Below are 23,440 nucleotides of genomic sequence, written 5' to 3' on the forward strand. Positions count from 1 at the left end.
TGAAATATCTGTGCAAATCAATGACAGCATCCTTGATGCTGTGATCCCTCAACTCACACAGCTGTAAGTTGCAGCCCTGTCTTTATGTGTGTTGAATCCAGCAAGAAAAACAGGTCAGTGTACAGAGAAAGATGTTCCAGGCACCCAGGTCAGCAGAGATTCGAGGGGAATGATCAGAGGCCACTAGTTGACAGCAACAAGGAGGGGAAAAGGGTAGATAGTCCAATGGCATGAACCTAAGGGGAACAGAGCTTTTACAAGATGGAAGAGAAGCAAGAATTGGGTGCCACAAGAGGACATGAAGTCAGGTATTTGGGATCTGTGAAACAAGCAGGCTTTTCACAGTTGGCCATGGACAATGATGGTAGGGTTCCTTATTTCCCTAAGATTGAGCTCAAATGTTTTCTCCTCCATAAGATATTTACTGATTTTCCCAGCTGGAAATACTTTTTTTTTCTTCCCTGCAACTTTTTTTTTCTTCCCTGCAATCTCTAATAACTAATTTGTGCCTCTTTTGCCTCTAGATCTTTTTCTTTCTTACCTGTAAGTCATTTTGGTAGGTTCTTATCTATCCCAGCAGAATGTTTGCTCCTTGAGGGTGGACCTCTCTGTCTGCTATATCTTTGTATCTACTATAATACTCTCTTCTTTATTTGGCTGTGGTAGGGACTCAATAAATATTGAAAGAATGAATGAATATTACTTTTTCTTTTTGCTCCCAAATCTTAGTAAAAAGAATTGGTCATGTTTATGAACTAGCTTTATCAATATTGCATTTAGAGTACATGTGAACTTCCGATTTTGTTATCTGCGTACAAGATACCATATGAATTGTATTTAGTGATAATGTCTGTCTTTTCCTCCTTTTAGTATAACAGAGTTATTCCTTCTTTTGTAATTTTTGAGTGGCAACAACAATTTCATGCTCTTAATTATTTGATAGAATTATCTTTTATAGCTTGCATTTTTATTAAGCAATAAAAATCTTATTTGTTATTTTAAATGTTTTTTTAAACAACAATCAATTGTGAACTGACAGTTTTATTTCATTTTAGTTTATAAAATATTTTTGTTTTGTGTATTTAGAAATCTTTTCTGTGACTCCCTCTTCACTAATTCAATTACATATTTTAAATTCACAATAATATGCTTCATACCAGTATAACAACTGAAAACAGTGAGGTTCATCTCTGTTTTGAGAACAGTGGAGTATATAAATAAGTATTTTAGAAGGCCTGAGATACAGGCCATTAATTCCTTTATGCTCAATATTGGTAAATTAGTCTCTAATTTGATTATGGTAGAGTGCATGTTTACTCTGGGAGAGTAAATGAAGTTTCTCCTTTGATTTCATAAGAGGTATCATTTTATCCCTAAATATTTTTTAAAATCTTATTTTTTCAACAAATGATGCCAGAACAACAGGATATCCATATGCAAATAAATAAATAAATCTAGACACTGGCCTTACACCCTTCACAAAAATTAACTCAAAACGGATCATAGATCTAAATGTAAAATGTAAAGCTATAAAATTCCTAGAAGATAGCACAGGAAAAAACCTAGATAATCTTGGGTATAGAAATGACTTTTTAGGTATGACACCAAAAGATGATACATGAAAGAAACAACTGGTAAGCTGGACTTCATTAAAATTAAAAACTTCTGCTCTGTGAAAGACACTGTCAAAAGAACGACAAGACGAGGTACTGACTGCAAGAAAATATATGCAAAAAAGGTATCTGATAAAAGACAGTTATCCAAAATATACAAAGAACTCTAAATAATAAGAAAACAGCCAGATTAAAAAATAGGGAAAAGACCAAACAGACATCTCACCAAGGAAGATTTACAGATGGAAAAAAAATAGTATGAAAAGATATTCAATATCATATGACTTTAGGGAATTGCTAATTAAAACAATAATGAAATACCACTACATGCGTATTAGAATGGCCAAAACCTAAAACTGGCAACACTAATTGCTGGCAAGGGTATGGAGCCATAAGAATTCTCATTCACTGCTGGTGGGAATGCAAAACCACAGTCTTTTGGAAAGACAGTTTGGCAGTTTCTTGCAAAACTAAACACACTCTTACCATGTGATCCAACAATTGCATTCTTTGTTATTTACTCAAATGAATGGAAAACTTAGGTCCACACAAAAATCTGCATATACATTTTTATAGCAATTTTCTTCGTAATTGTCAAAAATTATGAAGCTGACTTTCAGTAGGTGAATAGATAAATAAATTGTGGTACATCCAAACAATGGAATATTATTCAGCACTAAAGAAAAATGGGCTATCAAGGCATGAAAAGACATGGAGGAAGCTTAAAGGCATATTGCTAAGTAAAAGAAGCCAATGTAAAAAGGCTACATAGTATATGATTCTAACTTGATGACATTCTGGAAAAGGAAGAGACTGTGGAGACAGTAAGAGAATCAGTAGTTGCAGGAGGTTAGTGAGGAGAGAAGGATAAATAGGCACAGCACAGAAAATCTTTTATTAAGTAATAAAAATCCTATTATGTTATTTGAACTATTCTGTATCATACTAGAATAGTGGATTCATATCATTACAGATTTGTCAAAATCCATAGAATGTACAGCACCAAGAGTGAACCCTAATGTAAACTGTAGAGTTTGGGTGATTACAATGTATCAGTGTGGGTTCATTGATTGTAACAAATGTACCACTCTGTACAGGATGTTGATAGTTGGGGAACAGTGCATTTATGGTAGTAGGGGGTAGATAGGAAATCCTTGTGCCTTTTGCTCAATTTTGCTCTGAACTAACAACTGCTCTAAAAAAATAAAGTCTTTTGAAAAAAAAACAAATCAAAACAAAACAAAAAACACCCCTAGTCTTCCAGATAAAGAAGATTTTTCTAGCATGGTATGCCTGGCCCTTCTTGATCTGACCTCCATTTATCTCTCCTATTTTATCTCCCACCACATCCCTCCATAACACCATTTGTCCATCCATCCATCTATGAAATATTTATTTAGGTTTTTTATGTACCAGATATTGCTAGGTGCTAAGGCAAAATAGTAAAAAGACAGACACTATTATAATATTCATAAAAGTTATAAACATTGATTTTTTTTATTTTAAGATTTTGAATTCTTTGAGGATAGAGATTTTATCTTGCTTATCTATAGAATAGGTACTCAAACAAAGCTTGTGGTTAGATCCATTAATAAATAAATAACAAAAAGTTTTTCTTTATAACATTTTGAAATTTTGGATTCAGTTTGCATATTTACATTTCCTTCTGAAATTTTTTTCTGAAGATTTTCAAATAAATGTGCATTTATTAAAGCATACATGCATTATTAAATTATTATCCTCACTATCCAATAGCTCCTGAGTCACAACCCAAGAGTAAAAGAGCATGTTCCACACAGCAGAACTTGCTATTGCAACCGAGCTTGTCTCCCTTTGGAAAAGTGGGAAAGCACATTCTTTCTCTAACTGCTAGTTTCCAGTGACTGTCAGATGTCTTAGAAGAGGAAATACATCTTCAGCAACAGAGTTTTGTTTTGACTGCTGAACAATTAAAAGAACTAAGATTTCTGAGTCATTTCTGTTTGAGATCTGGTCATAATTGTTATCTTTTACTTTAATATCGATAGGTAAGAAAAAGTATTAGAATAATTTTTAAAAGAAAAACCTTCAAAATATTTGTTAAACATTCAATTATGGAAAATGTTAAACATTTATGAGAGTTGAGAAAGCAAAATAGTGAATCTTCATGGACAAGCTCCCAGCTTCAATGATCATCAATTCATGGCCAAATTTATTTCATCTATAACCCTACCCACATCTCTTCTCTCTGCTAACCACCTGGACTATTTTAAAGCAAACTTTATCTGTAAATATTTCTGCATTTAACTCTAAAAGAATTATTTTTAAAAATGTAACCACAACACTATTATCACACCTAACCAAATTAACAAAAATTGCTTACTGTCATCAAATATCCTATTAATGTTCAAATTTCTCCTTTTACCCATCATTTTCAAAATGGTTTAATTATTTGAATCAACCTTAAATAAGATTCGTGTGTTGAAAGTGCTTCACATATCTCAAATCTCATTTATTTTATGGACGCTTCTCCCCTTTTCTGGTTCCCTTGTAATTTACTTGTTGAAAATAACTGGTTTCTTGTTTGTCCTGTGGAGTTGCTGGATTCTGCTGATCGCATCTCCATGGAGTAGTTTAACATATTCCTCTGTCATCTGTGTTTTCTATAATTTGGTAGCTAGCTATAGGGGCTGAGTGCGCCAGGCTCAGTTTTTGCCAGGACTAGTTCATGGTTAGTGGCGTGTACATCATCAAGAGACAGACAATGTCTGGTGGTCTCTCTTTTTGTGATTTAAGCAGCTCATGATAATCACTGCTGCTGAATAATGGGCAATCAATCAATCTATTATTTCATTCAAGATTGAAAAATGGTGACATTCTAATTCCATTGCTCCTTCAACAACTATTGGTTGGAATTCTGTAAATTAAGCTTTCCCTCTTCAAATATTTAGTTATCCCAGGGTACAGTTCATATTAGAAAACCAGAATAAATGCTTGATTCTTTCCCTTTTTTGCCAGTTTTCAAAATAATGAATTGATTCCCTAGCATCCTACAAAGTTGACCAATGAGTGTTTTTTTCCCAGTGATTTTTTCCTTCAGTGTCATTATGAACTTAAGAGTTTAAATATCTTTGATGTGTTTCAATTCAACCATCAAATATATTAGATAATCCAATGATTTCATCTTAGAGTGGGTGAAAGCCTCTTCAAATTGGCTCCTGATTTTTTTTTGACATGACTCCAATTGACTTTAATAGCTTCCTAGCTTTCATATATGATAAGCCAGGCTCATCTTGCCCTTGACTTGAAATCAACAACTTCTCCAACAAGCCCTGGTTCATTTTAGTGGGAAATGGCTATTTAGGGACCAGAATCTGGCTGGAGGAGGTCTTCATTGCTATTGATTCAGTCACTATTTTTAGACCTTTTCAGTAGATAGAGCTACTATATGAAATATATTAAATATTTGTTTTAAGAATATAAACAAATATGATGGTAAATGCTCTTCATCTATTTTTACTCAAGTTATTTGATTTGTAGTACAGACTATTCTCATATACACTATTGAAGTGACATTATCAAAGCCTTCCAAATTTCAAACTACAATAGTAGGAGATAATATTTGAGAAAAGAATCCCTCTTGAATAATTGTTCTTCTGATATGAAGCTCCTCCTTCAAACAAATTGTTCATATTCAAATTTTATATATTTTATAAATGCATATTCAAATTTTATAAAGGCATATTCAAATTTTATAAATGAACTTGTGAAGTGTAGAACTGACCATAATGTCAAATTATTTAAAAATCATCTTTAAGACAAAAGCAAATATAAAATTGTATTTTGTAAAAAAAAAGCAACATAGAGAAACTGCATATACCACAAAACGATTTGGGTTTAGTATGATGCCACAGAAAATAAATCTACTTAAAGCACTCTTGAATACTTCATTTAATATTCTTTGTATGAAATATAAAATTCAAGGAGTGTATTAGGGTTTTTGCTTTAGAAGTTCTAATACACGCAAAAAAAATGTGTACATAAAATTCTAGTATCAATTTTCATCTTTAAACATTTGAGTACCTATTTTGGAAAACAGTATTTCCAAAAAGGGAAAAATCCTTTTCTGCATTATATACCACATCCTTAGCCTAACTAGTTTTGCTTGTAGAATAAGAGGTGGATTAATTTCCAACCTTAGCGAATTTCCTGGTTATATCAGATTTTTATCAAGTAAAATATTTTTAGCTATTCCTGTTCATTTCTTTAATACTCTGTTCCATTATATACATTAAGATTTCTGGGTTTGTTATTTTTTGGCATTTTCATCTGCTCTAAATGGATGAGAGGGGAGAAGAGCAGAAATAGCTTTACCCCAGAGTCAATTTCCCATACATTCTAATTCAGGAGTGTGGAGGAGAGGCAAATTATGAAGTCCCTATTTTTGTCACAGTCTCTTGCTCCCCACCATTACCTTCTCATCTCTGAAAGCTTTTTATCCTATCATTAAAAGGACTGCCAGCAAAGTGTGCCTATATTTTGGCATGAAACTTATAGCTATCTAGAATGCGTCCATGCCTCCCCTCTAGCTAGATGATGAATACGTCCTTAACTGACAATAAAAGGAGCCCCGTCACCAAGTTCTGTGCCAACCATTTCCATTTTTATGTGCCCTCTGATGCTACCTGCCTCTTGAGAAAGCTGCTTAGAACTTCCATGGATCTAACCTTACACAAAAAGCAGTTGCCAGATGCCTGGATTGCAAGCTGCCTAGCAAACCCAGCCTGCTATGGACAGCAAACACCACGCTGATAATGACACCTTGCTTATGTGTGGTGCCCAGGTTTTGTTATTACACATTAAATAGGATGTGGACAGAGAGAGAAAGTGCCCAAATAGATTAAAAATGGAAAATGAATCTCCCAAGTAAAGATAAAAGGAATGTGGGTAGTACAATGTGATAGGAAAATGCTGGGTTTTGTTGGTGCCACACCTGGGCTGGGGTCTGAAGGTAGGAGGGGAGGAGGGATGCAGGAATGACAGATTGAATCTAGTCTTTGAAATCCTATTTCTTCTCAGAGGACATGCCTTCATTCGATCCTACCCATTAGTTTAACACAGATGCACTTCAGATGTACAATTCAATTTCTCTAGTATGACAGAATTTAGGAAGAAACAACATATATTTGAGAAGAAGAAAATTACAAACATAATCTTGGGTAAATCAATGCTCTTAGCACAAGTCTAAAACAATAAATTCTTTCAAGTGGCCTCTGTTGACAGTTCACATTCAGATGATAAGAACTCCTGAAATGCAAAGTTTCATTTCCAGTTCAGTGGTTTTTTGTTAGTTGGTTGCTTGTTTTGGTGGCGGGGGCACTGACATGGGGAGGGATAAGTGTCTTTGACCCCTTTGAGAATCTGATGCCTGCTCACAATCTGATCTTCTCCCCAGGCAAAAATACAGAGAGACACACACATTTTTACACACAGACATGTCCTCACTCACCCTGACAGTGACTTTGGCCTCTGCGCCTACTCTGGCTTCTTCTCTCTAATCTGATCTTCCAAGACTCTTTTCCACTCTTGCTTCCTCACCTGCCATCTCTGGAATCTGCGGTGACCCTACCAGGCCCTTTTCATGGGCTCAGCGCTGCAGGAGCTGTCCTTGGTGCTTAGAGGTTCAGTTCAACACCCTCCCCCTTTACAATCAGTCCTGTGGGAAGCCACAGTAATGACAGAATAATGACAATTCCACAGTCTTTCCTTGCAAATTTTAAAGCACTCAAGGCTGCTCCATTTATATTTCAACAGGAGAATCATTAGTCCCTTGATAAAGAGAGCTTAGCTCTTCAATTCATAGCACTTTTTTTTTTTTTAACAGTAGGGAATGTTTTATCACAAGCCAAGATAAAGAAGATAAAATATGACTTAATGGCTCTCTTCATGCATATATTTCATTGGAGACTATTTTCAGAACTACCAAAAAATCACATTATTTTCATAACTTGAAAATAAGTAAAATCAGCATATTTCTTATCCAACCAGTTTACATTTCCCCACAAAAGTGACAGTATGTGAAAGCCCACTTGCATTTTTCTTATTTGTATTGATAAATAACAGCAACTTGATTAAAATTACATTGCATAAACGTACCTTTATACATAACATGCATAGAGTACTTAATTACAAATTTAATTATAAATATAATAAAAGTCTTGTTTTTCCCGAGGTGAAGTAACTTTGAAAAATTCTAATTAATTACTGATCTGAATTTCAGGTTATATGTAGTTTATTACCAAGTACATTTTTGTCATCATTTGCTTTCTTTGTGCTTCTTTTTTCTTTGTATGTACCTTAAAGAATGGTTAAGAATAATGCCTACTGAAATGTGTGTCATGTTAAAAATATATCATATCATTCTGACACCTGTTAAAACAGTAAGGGAGACCTTATTCAGGACTATTGTGATAGATGTAGGGATTACTTCAGGGGAGAGTGTCAGCAGAGGAGAGATTGGTTTTAACTCCTAATACAGTAAGAATAAGTGGGGAGTTATAGACAAGGAGCACATTTGGGGGGTTAGTGCATGGAAAAGTACTAAGATGGTAGGGTGATTCTGCACTAAACTGACCTAATAAGCAGGCTAGGGTCACCAGATATCACCTGGGAGACAGTGGGAGATGAGTAGACGTAACTGATGAGATATGGAGAGTGGGGGGTTCTGGCTAACCTAACTTGACAGGAGTCTTGCTAAAACTAGACTCTACAAAGATGGAAACAGTAGCCCAAGTAGGATCTAGTCAAGAAGAGGACTTAGAGACATCTGCACTTGAATGTTCATAGCAGCACAGTTCACAATTGCAAAGATGTGGAAACAACCCAAGTGCACATCTATACATGAGTGGATTAATAAAATGTGGTATACATATACCATGGAGTTTTATTCAGCCACAAAAAAACAATGGTGAACTAACACCTCTTGTATTATCCTGGATAGAGCTGGAACCCATTCTTCTAAGTGAAGTATCACAAGAATGGAAAAACAGTCACCACATATACTCACCATCAAATTGGTACTAATTGATCAACACTTATGTGCACATATGGAAGTAACATTCATCATTCACTGGGTGTTGGGCAGGTGGGGGGGGCAGGAGGGGATGGGTATATTCACACCTAATGGGTGTGGTGCACACTATCTGAAGGATGGCCACACTTGTAGCTCTGACTTGGGTAGTGCAAAGGCAATATATGTAACTGAAACATTTGTATCCCCCTAATATTTGGCAATTAAAAAATAAAATAAAATACCATCAAGAGTCTTTAGAGAGTAGGAATCAAAAAAAAGGAAGAAGAAAGAGAGAAAGAAAGAAAGAAAGAAAGAAAGAAAGAAAGAAAGAAAGAAAGAAAGAAAGAAAGAAAGAAAGAAAGAAAGGAAGGAAGAAAGAAAGACTCAGAGGAGACTTACTAAAGTTTGGTCAAGGAGAAAAATCTTTGCCAGTCAACATAGTGTATACTTTTCATGTAGAACTATTTAAAGAATGCCCTATGTTTCCTTTATTTGAATAAAAAGTTTAAAAAAAGATTTTTGACAAGACAGCAAATTTATTCAAATTTTGGGAAAACTGAACAGTGCTAGCTGCACTGTTTCTCTTACCATTATCAAGTTTAGCAGCAAAAAGAGATGAAAAAGTGGAAGCAGAGTTAGTATTGCCAACTTGCTAAAATACTTTTGAAAATATGATTCTGATGGTGTTCAGGACATGCCACCCCAAAATATGGCACTTTGGCATTTGGGAAAACCACAGAAACATGAAGGTCTCTCTCTGACCTTCTCCTGCCCTTCTCCCTTAAAATAGGCTATAAAACCTAGAAGTTTCTGACCTTCCCTTCAATGGGTCAGAAGACCTTCATATAAGCTCCAAAGACCTGGAGACACAGAGTTGAATCTGAACAAGTAGGCTTTGCTAAGTCCCTCCTGGCATATTACCATTAGATTATACCTCTTTTGTCCAATCATACTTCTCTACAGCTATCCACTTCTTCATCAGACTTGGCATAAAAATACAGAAGTTTCCCTGTTTCTTTGGGTCCTTGTTTCTGAAGGTTTCTGTGTCATGTAAGACTTGTATTAGATACTTTTGTATATGCTTTTCTTTTGTTAATCTGTCTTTTGTTAGAGGGGCCTCAACCATGAACCTAGGGATGAGTGAGAAAGAAACCTCTTCCCCTCTACAATTCTCATTGACAGGGATGATATAAGTATTAACATGAAATTTATTAATGACACTTTATTTAAAGTTCCTCCAAACATATAACAGCAAAATTCTGAGGGCAGCTCACCAAGTCAAACCTCTTGCCAGCATGGAAGTGAGAAGCTGGGATGCTCCCAGCAATCACACTCTCCTGCAGTGCTTTGAACACAGCTCTCATCACTGGCTTCTCTAATTCTCTACCCACTTCCCTCTGTGACTTGTCAGTCAAAAGCATAGGATTGAACATATTTTACTTGTTTTTATGTCCCCCATGCCAGCTTCATAATGGATGATCAGTAGATGCTTCTTAAATGTAGGTATGACATCAGTTCCCTATGAAAATGTTCTTAAGACTCTTAGGTTATTTTAATTAACTCTTATGTCCTGTTACTCAATACCTATTGGGTGCCAACCTGATAGTACATAGAGTTGATCCTTTGTCCTTGATTTGTCCTGAGGTGCTCTGACAGATTAACATCTCCTCATCCTTCTTCCTCCTGAAGTCCCCTTGACCATGCTGGACTAGGTTGCTCCCCTCTAAGGCGTTCCCATAGCATCTTTTTTTTTTTCGGCATATTATGGGGGTACAGATTTTAAGGTTTCAATAAATGCCCATTTCCCCCCTGCCCCCAAAAGTCTGAGTCTCCATCATGACCATCCCCCAGATGGTGCACATCTCACTCATTATGTATGTATATACCCGCCCCCCTCCCCCCTCCCACCTGCCCAATACCCTATTACTGTAGTACCTGTGTGTCCACTTAGGTCCCATAGCATCTTTTGCTCGTGCTTTCATAACCCTGTGAAGAGACCAGCAGCCCACTCGACTGCTATAAAGATATTTCGAAGTATCTGAGTGTTTGAGCTGCTGAAGATGCAGAAAGAAACCTCTGAACTTTCCCAGAACAGAGCTTCATGAGAGTCAGCTGACACAAAAGCCCCTTGAGGAGGTCTCCAGTCAGCCAGGCACTGACCTTGGGCACCAGGACAACGTAGAAAAATTTCATAAATAAGCCCCATCAGAACCTTTCCTCCTTTGAAGCCCAAACCTCTGCTCCTCTTATTAGGCTGGTACATAAACCTTTACCCCTCACTATTCTGGGAGCTACTCTTTCCATAAGATACTCCTTCAGGTAATAAATTTTCCTTGTACTAATCTATTGTCAGTTAGTTCACAGGTCCCCAAGCAGTAGGAACTAAGTTGGTAGGAGACATGTTTTTCCTCCTAGCACACAATATTGTTTATTACAAATTGATTTTGACATGACTGTAAGGTCAGAGAGCAGAGACTGAGCTTGTCTTGTATTCACTGAATCCTCTAGAAGCTTACTTAAACCCATGCTTATCCTTGATTTTTTTTTTTTTTACTTCACCCACACATGAACAACAAATTAATTGGTATGGAATCCATGTACTAGTGTCTTCCCCTATCCACCGGCCCCAACAGCTAATTGGATATTTCCCAATTGAAATTGATCCTCAGTGGATATACTCATTAATCTCCTTATATAAGTCCCACCCTCCAAATCCATTCCATGTTTCTCTACCCTGCTCTGACCACTAGACAGCTCACAGCTGTGTTTTGCTTCTGTAATCACCTTTGTAGACCGGCTCCTGGTTCAGCCAGGGGAAAGTACCAGAAAGAGATCAGAGGGCAGGAGTGGAGAGGCCAAAGTTACCTTTTCTCCATTTCCCCTTTTTCAGTGCAGAATCTCCAGTACCGTGTTTCCCTGAAAATAAGACAGGATCTTATATTTATTTTTCCTCAAGAAGACACCCTAGGGCTTATTTTCAGGGGATGTGTTATTTTCCCTTCAAAGCCTCAGCTTGCAGCACGCACAGCATGGCTGGGACCTGACAGGGGGAGACAACCTTGTTGGTGGGGCTGCCCGCACCTTTCTGGTCACCTCTGGGATAGTAGCTGTCACAATGGGGCAGATGAGAAGGGCTGCTTGTCTTCTTTACCACTCCACCACGAAATGCATGGGTTGTGCAGATACGCTGCATAGCCACACCCATCCCTAGATCTTATTTCTGGGTAGGGCTTCTATTGTGCAAATGCTTAGAAATCTTGTTAGGGCTTATTTTATGGGTAGGTCTTATTTTCGGGGAAACACGGTAGTAGCTGTGTCCCTTTGTGAGCACAGCTACTTTAGAACACAAAGGGCCCTTCCTCCAGGGTTCTAGCTAACTGGGCTCTGCTAACTCTACTTTCCCTCCTTGTTTCTTCAGCCCAAGAAGCATGGACAGCCTCTCAATTTTGCTAATCTCTTTGCCTCACCTTCCTCATTTGCACTTTTAACGCTCTTGGTAAGTAGTGCCTTTATTGAAGTCTCTTTATGACACCATCAGAAGTGGTTCCTGTTTCCTACAGGGATCCTAATTGACACATTAGATAACCTGATGGTTGTTGCTGGTTTTATTTTGTGTGTGTGTGTGTGTGTGTGTGTGTGTGTGTGTGTGTGTGTGTGTGTGTGGTGAGGGGTGGTGCTGCAAACGTCTAGGATTTTTACATTATTTTAATGGTTGAACATTGTTATTGGTTTGTTATGACATCTGCCTGGGAATATTATTCACACTTTTAATGTGTCTGATGTTTAGACTGAGTTTCTTTGGATCAGCCAAGTTTTCTCACGTTAACACTTTGATCTTTGTTTCTGGCCCATCTATTTATTTAGTTCTCTCTTTGGGGAATTCTATATTCCTTGGTTGAATCTCCATGATCTTTTCCCCATGTTTTTAATTATCTCCCTCATTACTTCAATCTTTTATCCATTTCTTCTGTGTTCTGGGAGAGTTTTGCAAATTATTTTATACTTCACTAATTGATTTTCTTTAATAGTCCCCTCCTATTGGCTGCTTCCATCTATTTTAAATTTGGCAGTCATGTTTTTCAAATTCAGACAATCCTTTACTTGAGATTTTCATAATTGTTTATTCAAGTTATATAAATGCAATTCTCTCTTGAATCTTAATAAGAAGACAAATTAGTTACTTTTCAAAACAGTCTACTGAAAATGGCTGTTCTCTGAGTTGGATCACCACCCCCACCCTCCACATTTTTTTGGTTTAAAAATATATTTGTAGGCAACACGATTTTTCTGTTTACCCATTGCTCAAAGGATGCTATATGCTTCCCAGTTTTTACTTACAACTAAGTACAACTTGAGTTGGTTCTATCAGAGATTGGTATATCCATATAAATCCTTCTTTCAGAGGGGCATTAGGATTAAAGAAATAAAAGGAAAAAGCCTTCAGAAGATATCAGTTCTTGGATCCAGCAGGGAGAGAGTCAGAAATTACCTGGATCCTGTATTGTTGCCAGAAATCATGTTTCATTCTTTTTTGTGTTCCTACCACTATATCTGGTAAGAAAGTTGGGATGGATGAACAAATGAATGAGTTCAAAGTTCAAGAGTTTTTAAAGTAGACACTGAAAGAAATTTTCCATATTAAGAAAAAAAAAACGAACTTTTAAATATTCATTATTTTAACACACTGTCAACTCAACAAAATTGTGGGTTTAAAGAAAAGATTAATTTAATGTTTTTAAGTTCCAAAGTGTCATTTTTATTAAAATGCCATTGTTTTCTAAGTTCTGAATCAATATTCTTTTTGTCTGTACTTAGACAGAACAAATATGCAGATGAGTCATCCGACTTGCAAATAGGCCATGGGAGGCACAATGGTGTCAAGAAAAGAGCAAACCGATTTAGTGAGACAAAACTGAAGTTCCATTTCCATCATTCTAGCTGTATGACTTGCATATGTCATTTAAATGAAGTCTCGGTTTTCTTATCTGAAAAATCTGCCTTATCTACTTGAGAAAAAGGGGATGAAAGTACATATTAACCATGAAGAGCTATGCAAATCTTAGTTATAGTTATTATTATAATCTCACATACCATGCGGATTTTAAACAAACTGTTCTTGAATTACAAGGTAAAGAATATGAAAGACTAAGAATGGGAGAAAAAAACCCAAATGCTCTCTGGCCACACTGAAGGTAGAACAAAAGGAAATGAGTCTATGCTAAAGAAGCAGAAGTTGAGAAAGTACCAAAGTCTTTGATTTTCAGAGTGACTGAACATTAGCTTGGTCCGCCCAGGAAGATCAGGGACACTCTCTCTTCCAAGAGGGCATCAAAAAGCGAATAAATAGATCATTCTATATTGACCAAGAGGTGGCAAACTGACATCTGCACACCAAATCTGCTGCCCAGATGAGTTTTATTTGACCAAGAAAGATGCTGTTGTTGTAATTAATTTTTAAATTGAATTTGAGTGCCTGTAGGCATCTAGTCTTTCTGTCACTGCAGTACCCAGGACTTTCTGTTGTCTTATACTCAGCCCCATAATTAGTCAAGCTATCTGCAAAGCCCTAAAGGCTTTTGCGATTTTCACTTCTTCTGAAGGCCAATGCCTTGGGTTGTGCCCTTGCTACCTCTCTCTCCTCCTAAGCCTTCCTAAAAGCATTCTAATGGTCACTATATCTTCAGCCTGTCTTCTTTCCACTCCAGCCTCCATAGGATGAATGAATCTGTTAAGTCCTTCAGTCTAAATTTCTTAGCCCAAAATATAATACCCTTTAAGAAAAGTTTCCAAACTTCCATGTTCAGCGTCATCCCCTGCCTATTTCCACACTCTTCCCTTTAGGTACTCCAAACTTTGCATTGGCTAGATATATCATCCTTATTTATACTTCTGAGCCTTACATATAATGTTTTCTATGATTAGTATACCTTTTATTCCTCAAGGCTAAGGTCAAATCTCATTCTGTGAAGCCTTTTCTAATTTTCTACCATCATACCAACACTCACTCTAGGAAGAATTAGTTACTCTTTTTTCTGTGTTTCCACAGCGCTCTACCCAATTCATGGACTTCTTCTATTGCATATAAGTTTCTGTATCTATATCTGTATTCTTCCACCACATTATAAAATCTTCAAGGCCAGGGACCTCATTTTATTTATTCTTATATCTATCTTGGGTCCCTATATGATGGTCATATCATGACTGTGAATGAATAAAATTTACAGAGGATACATAATTTTCAGCAGATGTCCCCAAAGAATAGATAAATAAATGAAGAAACATAGGAACAGTGCCTGTTATTTTCTGTTTCTTTTAGGACCAATCAGTACTTTTATATACACCTTTTTGATTAGGCAGTGATGTCTTGTGGGTTATGTCACCTGTCGTATGGATGGAGAACCAGTCTTTCAAATATGTACTTTTGATAAAACAGAGGGAGCAATGCCAAGTCATCTATCTACTGATACTTGCACTCTCCTTCCATACTTAAAACTGAAAAAAAAAATAGCAGTTATAGCACAGGCTGGAGGAAAATCGTCTGATACACTCCAGGGCGTACCAACCTTGAGCACAGGTGACAAAGCTTGATGAATTATACCCCCAGAACATACTGTAATACCATCTTGGTGATGTCAACATGTAGGACACTTGGTTTTTCACATCGCTTTAAAAGAGAAATAAGAGCAATGGATTTGATTTGCAAAAGAAAGACTGAAAAAAAAAAAATAAAACCCTAACCAAAGATTTCAAGAATGAGATTACGTAAGAGGGATTTTTTTGATTCCTAGATTATATTCATTAATATAAACCTGTGCAATATTCTTAAGTAAGAGTGATCTTCCACAAGGCTGGTTTTTCATACTGGAGTAAACTAGCAGATTAGGGTTAAACAAGGTTGCACAAAAAGGTTTCTGGCTCTTGAGTTGTAAGCACAGTTACATGGTAAAACAACAGGAACATCTGTTACATCTCTGAAACCTAAAAAAAATGGAAAGGATTCATTACAGCATGTCTAAATGCATTAATTTAATCAATATTATCAGGAACTGATTAGGCACTATTCTAGCTGCTAGGACTAGAGTGATGAATAAAACATACAGGGCCCTATACTCATGAAACTTGCATTCTGGTAGATGGAGCTGACATTTTAGTGATAGCTTCAGGTTTCTTAATTCTTTTCTAAATTTCAGAGTCAATATTTTGGAGAAAGGATTTTCACATTAGGTAAAACTAAAGTCAGAAAACAGTAATAAACATCTCAGGAGAATAAGGAAGAGACTGAGAAATATCCTAAAATGTAACCAGATAATATTCTAAGTATGTAATTAACACAATAGTTAAGTTTGTTCTGTAACTACGGGGATCTGGGCCTACTGTTAGCATATTGTAGAGTAAGCCATGTGTATCGGCACTTGCACTCTTTCCTTTCTGAAGTGTTTAACTCTCCATTTACATGGTGGTTGTAAGTTCAATGTATACTAAAGCCAAGACAAAGAAACAAACAGACCTTTGGATTTACATGTAAAATGTTGTTAGGCCCTGGGCCCAGAATAATAAGCAGGTTCTTCACCAACATGAATCTCCACCAAAGATTTGTAAATTGTATGGGACACAAGACAACTTTTTTAATTGTGTGGAACTGCCCTGAACATTGCATCATGTCTAAAATCCCAGCCCCTTATTCTACCCTCCAAACATGGCTACAACAGAACACCTCCTCTTCTAGAAATTTCCAAAGCCCCTTGGGGTTTGATACTGACCCTGGACTACTATCTTTGAGCTATCCCAGTACTTTCCTAGAGCTGGGGCCAGGTTGGGTCTTTACTTACACCAGCCTGTGCTTACATGAAATGATCTGATCCGTTTAAAGGGCATGGTACACAGTGGGCATTTTCTTTCAATGTGTGAAATGCACAAAACTTTGACCCAAAAATTCTACTTCTAGGAATTTGTCTTTTAACATACCCAACAAATTATACATATAAACAATGTCCAAAAAAGATATACATTACACTTAACAGCAAATTCCTCTGGTTAAAGAGTTGAGAGATGGGGTGTAGGGTAGGTACTTTGACTTAAACTTTCTATCACATAGGTTTTCTTTCTAATGAGCATGTTTCATTGCTTATTAAAACGGTAGCTTTTAAATGCCATCTTTGCTCAAAAGTAATAATAAAGGGCTGAAAATGAGATGATCAACTTCAGTATTGAACCCATGACTTGATTCAGTGACCCAATCAATTGAGCACATTAGCCCCAACATACAGCCATGTCACTGAAAGATGTCACCTTGACATTGTATTATCTTTCAATCATTTTTTAATCAAATAAAATTAAATATCCACTCTTTGTCTCAATGTGCTCTTATTTTCAGGGATATTCCTAGACCAGTCCATTTCTCTGAGGTCTTTTAGAGAAGAAATAAATTAGTCAAGGGCTTGCCCTTACAGAATCTGTGAGGAATTCTCCAAAGTCAGACTCTTGGGGTTGTCCTGTGAAAGCTGAGCACCATTATTGTTTCACATTGTAGGCAAAGTGTCAGGTCACAAATTTCACATACCATCTCAAGTTTCTCATTTTTAGTATTTAAGGGACACTAAGAGATAGACATATTCCTGGAAAATCTTCCTTATTTTCTCTTTTCCCTCTGTTTCTTTTTTCCTTCCCTTTATTTTTTCTTTTCTATATCTCTACCCCACCCCACCCCATGGTCTCCTTATTAACCACAAACAGCTATTGAAGGGAGAAAGAACTGGAGAAAGGGGAAAGAAAGCCTTCTCCCATCTAGAAGGTGACAGAAGAAGACTCCAGAGTACTTTAGGCATGGCTTTAACGTCAGAATTCTCGTCATTTCAATAATAATTGAAAGCTTAGAACTAAAAATTATTTTTTAAATGACATTTACCAATGGTTCATTTCCCCCCTATATGTTCTTTAATAATATTAACACTACAAAATTATCAAATCATTTTTTTCCTAGAGTGTTGTGCTGAGTTGATACATGAAATCATCTGGGAAATTGTCAATAGCTCTCCTAAATTAACTTCTCAAATGGGATTTCTACACTTACACTTGTTCTTCTGATGCCTGTGAACCACACACAACACAGACCTGAAGTTACCACTCTTTTACTTGATGCCTACTACAGGGAGTATATGAGTTATGTAGCCTTAACACTCAGCAATAAGTTTTGAGGAAAATAATATATTTAAAAGAAAATAAATCATGGGTTTTCTAGATTTTTGTGTGTAAGGAAACTATGTCCCCTTGAGTTGAACAAGAAACCCCCAGTGGGCCACAGTCTGCAGCACGTAGTAGCAATAATCACAGGTGGATCAGTGTTGTAGTCCATTCTGCCCGCTATGACAAAATACTGTAGACCGGGTAATTTATAAAGAATGGAAATTTATTTCTCACAGTTCTGAAGGCTGGGAAGCCCAAGACCAAGGTATGACAGAAGGGGTGAATGCTATGTCCTCACATGGCAAAGGGGCAAGGCAATGCCCTTCAAATTCTCTTATGCTAATCCCAATTCATGAGCGCAGAGGCCTCATGACTTAATCACTTCCACAAAATCCCCTCCTCTTAATAGCATCATCTTGGGGATTAAGTTTCAACGTATGAATTTTGGTGGGGACACCAACATTCAGATTATAGTAATTAGTCAATTTAAAGAGCTTAAAAAGACATGCCATGAACTAAAATTCTTTTCAACATACATAATCATTCATTACATACATCCAGTATTCTTGCTTAAGAGTCTTCAACTTCATTATTAGCACATCTATGGGTTTTCTACCTATGCAAAATCAATGCCATCAAAGCTCTAAGATTCACTCTATTTATTGTTCTTTTTTGAAATGAACAGAATAATTAAAATATTCTATGTAATTTGGTATAACAAAAATCAGTGAACCATTTAATGAAATAAATTACTAGTGATAATAAAATCTTTCGTTTGAATTTTTCATGAAGGTTCTTTCAATGTATTTCTACCTTTACAATCTTATTAGACATTCTCAAAGACTACGTAAAGGAACTTAGATTAGTGTCATTCCCATCTTACAGAATAGAAAAGTGAGGTTGAGAAATGGTAAGTGACAGCCTGGGCCATCCGTGCTGGAGCTGGGGGATAAAATCTACGTTCCCAGATATTATGCTCCCAAGTCTCACCTACATTCAGTATAAACCGATAGCTGTTTAAACAAACAAACAAATAGTAAACAATCTAACACTTTCAATTCTTCAATAAGGCCTGAGCTGTACCTGTTTCTTTAACAATGTTTTAGATACAATAGACAAGCAAACAAACCCGCAGACCAATCATACACCCCATTGGCTTTTGCCAATTCTCATTTTTACTGGCAGCTGCATTTCAAGGAAAAGCTAGTGAACTGCAGGGAGTAGATAATGGGGGCTTCTCAAGGTATCAGTACATCCAGGCCACTGTGCAAAGCAGATAATCTACGGCATCTGTTTAGAATGGGAGAGACAGCAAAGAATTCACAGCTGAGCCCCCCAAAACCCTCCAAATGTGAGTGCTTTATTTACAAATCAGCTGTCTGTCCTCTGATTTGAGAAATTAAAGAGCCTTCAGCCACGCTGTGGTCCTCTTATACTTAACACAGATGCAGCTATAGTATAACACAAGTCGTGGGAGAAATAAAAACAGCAATCATTTATTGAGAGCCTAAGTTCCAAACACCAGGCTGGGGGTTTTATGTATATTGCTTCATTTAATTCTCATAGACCAAGATGGATGGTCATTTCTGTTTCTTTTATAAGTTTGCAACTGAAGTTGAAATAAACGATGAACACTAGGAAGAGGGTTCACTCAGAAGAAAGGCCAAGTGACTCTTTAAGAAGTATATATCTTTTAGTACTATTTTTCTATTATTTGCCATATTTTGACATTATAATACTGCTGCTTGCCCTATTTTTTAAAAGTGAAATTATTTAGTTGTTTGTAGCCTTTTTATTATAGAGTTCTGATGACTAGTTTGTAAGAGTTTAATCAAGGGGGAACAAAAGCTTTATTAACATGCTTTCTCACTCTCCTATTTGCACTATGTGCTTGTTTATTATCTGTTAGAACATACTCCTCATATGGTTTGAAATGAAAGGATGATCCATCTCCTCATTACTGATCCTCTGCTTGGTGATGAAAAACAAAACAAAACATATGAACAAAGGAAAAATGCCTTCCTGTCATTTCTCAGCCTTCCCTGCGCTGCTCAGCTGGGATGTTAAAGATCGAGGTTTAATGAAAGAAGGTGAGAAGGTGAACAACAACAAAAAAAGCCCTAATGAGCGTATGTTTAGTTATACAGAAAGATCACTGAGCAGTGGCAGTGATTTTCTTTGTGCCTAATATAATTCAGTGTCTCCCAAGGTCAAAGAAGCCCATGGCCCTTACTTCTTCACCTGTCCCTTCCCTACCCTGGCAACCAGCTTCTCCACCTAGAGCAGGTTTCATGAAATTTAATTTTTGATGGTGGAGTGAGAAAAGATCTCATTTTCCACCACCAACTTGCGGTTCTCGAGAAGGACTAAGAAGCGGTGCGGGAGGTTGTCTCAGTCGCTTGCCTCACAGGTGGATCATCTCACAAGCAGGCATTCGGACCTCACGCTGCAGACGACAGAGCCCCAGACCAGTCTCCAGGCTCACTGACAAGTATGTACCCTCTAGACTGGGAATGCAAAGGCAAATCCCCATCTAGTGATGTAGAGCCACTGAAAAACAAAATGCTTTAATGCTTCGAAGGAGAGCCAATAACAGCTGTTGAAACTCTAAAGCAATGCTCCGAATTAGAATGAAATCGTGCAGTCATAATATCATTCCGAAAATGTCTTTAATCAGCGAGCGTTCCAGCCCCGTGGTGTGAGCATCGCACTGAAAATATCAAATAAAACATGAGGGCCAAACTTGGACTGAACCCCCAAAACTCTACCAGAGAGTGATGTTTTTGCTTCACCAGTTCCCAAACCAGGAAATCATTACTCATCATCCGCAACAGACCACCCATGTGGGGAGTGAGAGAGAGGCACGACAACTATGACAAGTGAACAACAACAAAAAAAGCCAACCTTGAAGCGCAGCTTTAGGATCAACAGCTATGTCACTGAGGCAGACGTGTGTCCCTCATGCTTTATGTCCAGTGTAACTATTAACACTTTGGTAGGCATAAATTGAGATCCTTCTTTGAAGTTGAAATATGAAGTCTTAACTGTGCTCTCATCCTCTACATTTCAGAGTGAATAACCCAAATTACATAGAACGGCAGCAAATTGGCTCATCATAGGCCTGTTCTAATTTTAAAAAGATAAAGAGCTAAAAAACCAGACAACTGAACACTGACGGGACTAGCAAAGCCTGGTAAGGGACTGCCAGGGTCTTTCCCTAAAAGGTCATGGATTCAAATTCGACCTAGCTTTGTGGTGACCAAGGGCCATTTAACATTTTGTGTTAAATTTATATGTGCCGGCAACATGATGTTCCTAATAGGGCTGCTGACAGCTTGCATTTGTCATTCTTGCTCTCTCAGGAGTATAGTGGATGGCCAAGCGCGTGTGGAAACTAAATCATCTCCTCCCAAGTAAAGGTGATCCTTGCAAAATGTGAACTCCAAGGCACTGACGAGCATATTGCCTTCACACTGCCTGCTGTTTGCCCCTCTTCCAGCTGCCCCCATCTAAGGGAAGCATACTGCAGCTCTTTGATTGCCAGTCTAAAACCCTGACAAAATTTTAAAGACGTGCAAGCAGGCCCACAAAAATGGTATTTGTCAAACAACATAATAACTCTCTCGGTTTTGACAAAGCATTCACTTGTGGTGATAAAATGCCAGGTTACAAGTCAAAGTTTTACTCCATTACTGAGCATTATCCTTGAGCTCTAAATGGAAAGTCAGTATAATTCACCAGCTGCCAGACTCCAATTCCCTGCCACCACCACCATCCTGAATGACAACAGGGTAATAGGCGGATAGCCCCGGAGCCACTGCTGGAATAGATTTTGAATGACGGGCTCTGTCCTTAGGTCACTTTGACCAATCCACAGATTGCAAGTCATCCTGATCCCAGGTTTCTGCTTGGAATTTCCTAGAATTCAGTGAAGAAATAAACCCGCCATCAATCCAAAGAGATTTGAGATGACTTAGAGATATGTGTGATAATTAGATGGTGCCTCTTTATGAAAAGACAAAAGTTGGCTGAGTTGAGATATGAGATTTCCATGAAGTACCTTCCACAGGCTGTAAATGGGTCCCACCTTCAGATTTGAGGCTGACCACCACAAGAGTATAGAGCAATCTGTGGGAGAGTGCTCTGTTGGGGTGCGTCAGTGTGGTCTAGCTGAGTGATGCTAAACAGCTCTGCCCAGCTATAGGGGAGGGTGTCGGTACCCAGGTGAAAAGCCTGCTGCCTAAAAACATTTGAGAAGACCAGCTCCCCCAGGCTTCTTGTGACTGAAGGATGTCCTTTTCACCAAAAGAGAAAAGAGCTGTCTAGATCCGTTCTTTTAATTATGAGCAATCATTTGAACCTGTGCTACCAGGCAGTGAAGAGACTTGAAAGTTATTTATCAAGTCTTCTGCACACTTGGGAAATCAGAATCTGGGAAGTCACAAGGAGGGCCAAATTTTGCAAATATTTCCTCCTGTCAACAGGAGGGAGGTGAGGGTAAATCCAACAGCCATGACCCCTAAAAGAAAAAAGCAACAGACATTGAAGCCTCCTCCCCCTCCCTTTAAATCTCCAGATAACACTGTCTGTGTGCAGAGGTGGGCTAAGGATGGCTGAGTAGAGCCTGCCGGAGGTCCAGCAACAATCTGACACCTATCCACCTCTGTCTGGATCATTCTTCCATCTACCGATGGGTCCATCAGATCTTTGCTGATAACCTTTTCCATTTACCTACCTAGTAGAACGTGATCATTTCAGCTGTGGACTCTATTTCAAAGGGCCATTTGCCTGGTGGGAAATACTTTCTCTAGCCTAAAGCGGTTTACTTTTCAAAGATTGAACTAGCTATCTGCAGGCAGTCTTTAGGATTTGGCTTGATATTTCCAAAACAAATTCACAGCCTTCTCTCCTCCAAGGGCCTTGAACCCACCAATCTGCAGCTTCCTGCCCACCAGTTTTCCTTCTTTCCTCGAGAGGCCTGCTGTCCCGGTTCTCACCACGTAGTCCAAAGACGGGGCCCAGATATATTACGATTGTTGTTGGGCTGTGGTCAGGGAAGGGAGGATGGTGGAGGTCTGTAAAAGAGGGAAGTGCGGGATGATGTCTGGGACAGACCTTGCCGCAAAAGTGTCATAAAAGGAACGCCAAGGCGGCCAAGAAGAGGAGGGCCGGGAACCGAACCAAGTGCCTACGGTGGGGCCCCTGTGGCCCGTGGCTGTGACGTGGCTCCGTCAGGTGGAAACCGTGCGGTCCTCTCCCGACCCAACTCACAGGAGATAAAGATGTCTAAATAACCACGACCGCCGCCGCCACGGCCCGGCCCTGGCCTCGGGGGCGAGGGGAGGGAGCGCCTTCTCTGCTGAAGCAGCGGCTGGGACTTGTTTGTAGGTTCGCAATTCACCATGATAAATGTAAAGACCAATTAAGGTTTGATCCGTGCACACGGGAGGCAGACGGCGGCTGATAGTGGAACCAATTAACGAGCATGTCCCCTAATTCCTGCCGCGGCCGCGGAGCGCACCGCCGATCCCCAGGCGCCCGCGGCGGTCGCCCCCGAGCCCTGAGAGCCCCCCGCCCGGCGAGAAGGTGCGAG

The sequence above is a fragment of the Microcebus murinus genome, chromosome 5, assembly GCF_040939455.1.
Source record: "Microcebus murinus isolate Inina chromosome 5, M.murinus_Inina_mat1.0, whole genome shotgun sequence".
NCBI classification, from domain to species: domain Eukaryota; kingdom Metazoa; phylum Chordata; class Mammalia; order Primates; family Cheirogaleidae; genus Microcebus; species Microcebus murinus.